The sequence below is a fragment of the Herpailurus yagouaroundi genome, unplaced genomic scaffold (assembly GCF_014898765.1).
Source record: "Herpailurus yagouaroundi ecotype Mexico unplaced genomic scaffold, PumYag 28, whole genome shotgun sequence".
NCBI lineage: Eukaryota > Metazoa > Chordata > Mammalia > Carnivora > Felidae > Herpailurus > Herpailurus yagouaroundi.
In genome coordinates this window covers 165533823-165537986 of record NW_024412376.1, presented here as the reverse complement: position 1 = coordinate 165537986, position 4164 = coordinate 165533823, and the positions used below count along the sequence as shown (strand labels likewise).

Genomic DNA, 4164 nt, shown 5'->3' with positions numbered 1-4164 from the left:
TGTGCATATGGGTATATCTCTGTACAGATGTGTATATACATGTATAAGTGTATGTGTTTACATATGTGCACGTGTGCATATGGCTACATATGTGTGTGGGTGTTTGTGTGTATGTGTGTGTATATGGGTATATGTGTGTACAAATGTGTGTGTGTTTACATATGTGTGTGTGTGCATATGGGTATATGTGTGTACAGATGTGTGTGGGCGTGCACATATGGGGATATACATGTGTAAATGTATGTGTTTACATATGTGTATGTGTGTATGGATATATATGTGTATGGGTGTGCATTTGGGTAGATGTGCGTGCAGGTGTGTGTGGTATGTGCATATATGTGTGTATGCACGCACATGGGTATACACATATGTAAATGTATATGTTTACATATGTGTATGTGTGCATGTGGTATATGTGTATATAGGTATATCGTGTGTGCACAGATTTATATGTACATGTGCATATGGGTATATGTATGTGAAAATATGGATTTGGCAGGACCTAACCCAGCCCATAGTGCATCGCTGTCATTAAAAATAGTAATCGTGATAGTATCTTTTTAAATGTTTATTTTTGAGAGAGAGAGAGAGAGAGAGACAGAGCAGAGAGAGAGGGAGACACAGAACCCGAAGCAGGCTCCAGGCTCCGAGCCAGCAGCACAGAGCCCGATGCGGGGCTCGAACCCACGAACCGTGAGATCGTGACCTGAGCCTGAGTCGGACGCTCAGCTGACTGAGCCACCCAGACGCCCCAAACACGAACCACTCTTTTAAACACACTGGTGTTTGTGAAAGACCAGGTATTGTTGTGACCATGCAGTGAGCAGAGACACTGGTCACCGTTGTCACAACTACTTGCAAGGCTCCGCGACTGTCCACGTGGTGCTTACTGGGTGTGCCTTCGACTGAAGCAGATGGGCCTCAGGCCGGAGCACCCCGGCCGTCCCTCCCCCATTAGCGTGGTGTCTGCTCCCAGTTGGCGCACATCCTCGACCTCCCTCACCGAGGAGGCGTGAGTCCTGCGAGACGAGCCCTTCTTATCTCGGGGCTCTGCCTTGCTTTTGCTTTTGTGTCTTTCCTGGCATCTGCCGTTGCCCTACTGTGCACCTGACCCCGTGCTTGCTGCCGGACCTCGGGAGGGTGGCCCTGGTCCCCGTGGCGGCTCGGTGTGCTTGGAAGGACGCCAGCAGTCCGGCAACTCACCGGTGCGAGGGGAAAGATGAATACCATCGTCCCCTGCCAGTGCCCTTGTGGCCACTGTTAATATTTTGGAGCACGCCCCGTGGGTCTCTGGGTCCCTTTTCTCTCTATGTATTTTCTTTTAACCACAGTGAGGTCACACTGAATATTTGTTGCAGCCTCTGTTCACCATGGCAGTAAGTCAGTAACTAGGCATAGTGTAACATCAGCATTATTGCGTTATGACGTATTATTATCGACAGCGCATCGTAAGTATGATGTCCTGTGTGGCCGTATATTGTTATTGTTTATTATGCCGGGTGGCATGTGGGAGAGAGAAAGGCGCAGGGAAACCACATGAACCTGTACACACGCCCCAGTGGCCCTCCGCCAGTCAGAGAGCCTGTTGTCACGGCGACCGCCGGGAGGCAATGGGTCTGTGAGCCCCGCTGGGCGGGACAGATGCCGAAGAGCCAGGCGGAGCCACTTTCCAGGGTGGGAGCGGGCACGAATGGTGCCATCAGGCCGCCTCTGCGGTCCCTGCTGTCAGGGGCTGACCCAGGGCAGGGCCGGCCTCCCTGACCCGGGCACCGCGGGGCTGGGACGGCCGCGGACAGATGATCTGATCGGGGTGGGATCCCGAGGCAGGGACTGTGGGGGAGGCACCTGCAGGCCTTGCCCCGCCCCTCACTCCAGTGTCAGCTTGAATTTGATGTCCGCGGAATCCAGCGGGTGGACAAGACGTAGGTGGTGTCCCCATTTTACATGCGGAGACGGAGGCCCAGAGCGTCCTCCTGACTTTGGCAAATGCCCCGTGGATTTTAATTCAGTTCTCAAGCACGTCCCAAGGACCTTGCTGTGCCGGGCACGGAGTCAGGGAGGAGGACTCCATCATGAATCAGAGAGACTCATTGGGCCCCCAGGAGCCGCAGGCCCAGACAAGGGGAGACAGACGCGCCCACCAACGTCCGCACCTTGACTTAAAGGAGACAAACACAAACGTGAAACCAGATGGCGGAGGGGAGCAGGGACGGTCTCCCAGACAGGGAGGCCTGGACTGGGTCTGGAAGAACAGCCAGGCAAAAGGGACTGGGATGGGCGTGGCCGAGAGAGAGAGAGAGAGAGAGAGAGAGAGCGAGCGAGCACGGGAGCGCAAGCTCACAGCAGGTGCCAGGCCCCCGGGCTCTGGATGGCTGGGCAGCCATAAGGAGCTCCTCGTAGCAGGTAGCATGGCTCTGAGGGGCGGGTCACTAGGACAGGCAGAGGCACAGGGTCCCCTGAGGGACAGCTCAGAAGTTCTGATCAGGGCCCATCCTGACTACAGACAACAGACTTAGAAATTTTTTTTAAATTTTTTTTAACGTTTATTATTGGGAGACAGAGGGACATAGAGCGTGAGCAGGGGAGGGGCAGAGAGAGGAGGAGACACAGAATCGAAAGCGGGCTCCAGGCTCCGAGCTGTCAGGACAGAGCCCGACGTGGGGCTCGAACTCAAACTGCGAGATCATGACCTGAGCCGAAATCGGTCACCCAACTAACAGAACCACCCAGGTGCCCCCAGACTTAGGATTTGAACTCAGGTCCTCAGAACCCTGCCCAGGCTCCAAAGGGAAGAGTCAGAGATCTGAGACCTCACGCATTCACTCTCTCAACCTGTGTCACAAACGGCAGCATTGACCCCGAGACCACCCACCAGACTCATGAGAGCCCTGGGGTCAGGTGGTCAGGGAAGGCTTCCTAGAGGAGGTGGGCCGGGGCTGCTGAACCGGGGGCTGAGCCTGGCATGCGGGGGCACAGGGAGGAGACCCCTCAGGGCCAGCAGGCTGGGAATGTCAGCAGCGCACTTGGGGAACCACAGCGAGGGCTTGCGTCACCCACCCAGAGGGGCTGGAGGGCAGGGTGTCGTCGCTGGGGCTCCAGAGACGCGGCCCTGGCAGGGAAGAGGGCGACGGTGGGGAGCACGGCTCTGGAGTCAGACAGCTTGGGCCTCTTCCCACCCACGCCTCCCTGGCTGTGTGACTCTGGGCGAGCTACCTAACCTCTCTGGGCTCTGGACTCGTCGTCGATGAAGTGGAGCGACCGTGGGTGCGCCCAGCACGGGCTCGCTCTGCGAATCTGGTGAGCCAATAATAGAAGGCTTAGTCTCATGCCATCCCGGGCAAGAGCTCGTGGTATCGGCAGCTGCTATTGGCGACGTTTGTTCGGAGCAAGTGCGGCAGGAAGGCCCCCAGGAGGCTCTTGCTGGGTCCAGATGTGAGCGGTGAGGGCCTGGACCAGAGCCGCCTGGGCTGGAAAGGGACAGCTAGTCGCACAGCGGACAGGAGCGTGGGGCCCGTGCCGGCCCTGGTACGGATGCTACGGGACACCGGGGCCGAGTAGAGGCTTCTCTCCGGGTCTGGGGAGAGCCGAGCCGGTGGGGGCAGCCTGACCGCCACCTTTGCCCACGGCCGGCAACGCCAGGCTGAGACGGATCCCGAGAGGGGAACGCGGTGGGGAGGAAGTGACGCCGTGCGTCGGCTCCAGGACGGGTGGGCACGTGGGCACCTGCAAGGGGAACGTGGGGACCGACACAGATAATCGTCCCCGCCGTGACCGCTGGGGGTCAGGTTGCGTGTTTGCTCCTGCCCAGCTCTAGTACCTGTTTGAGCCCGCCGTGTGCCCCCAGGCAGCCCCCGGAGCCAGGGAGGGGTGGCAGCCGGGGGCAATAGCCTGGGAGCAGTGCGGGCGGTGCAGGGGGGAGGCTGGGCAGAGTCACAGGGGAGCAAGGGGCCAGGGGGCCCTCGCCAGCGCGAGCGAGCGTCACCAGTGAGCACCTGCCATGGGGCGGGGCGCGGTCCTTGCCCGACCTGAGTCCGGGGCCCAGCCGGCCTGTCAGACGCCAGGCACTTTGCTGCCGTATCTCAAGAGCTCAAAATTGCTGTGGGTGCGTGTGTGTGTGCGTGCGTGTGCGTGTGCGTATGTGTATGGGTGTGTGTGCGTGCGTGT

The 4164-nt window shown here is 58.5% G+C and overlaps 1 protein-coding gene across 23 annotated transcripts in view; it reads left to right on the top strand.

Moving 5' to 3' along the window:
* Positions 1-4164, top strand: part of ABLIM2 (actin binding LIM protein family member 2) — a 141329-nt gene that overhangs the window by 81758 nt on the left and 55407 nt on the right. The gene's annotated exons all lie outside the window — the stretch shown is intronic.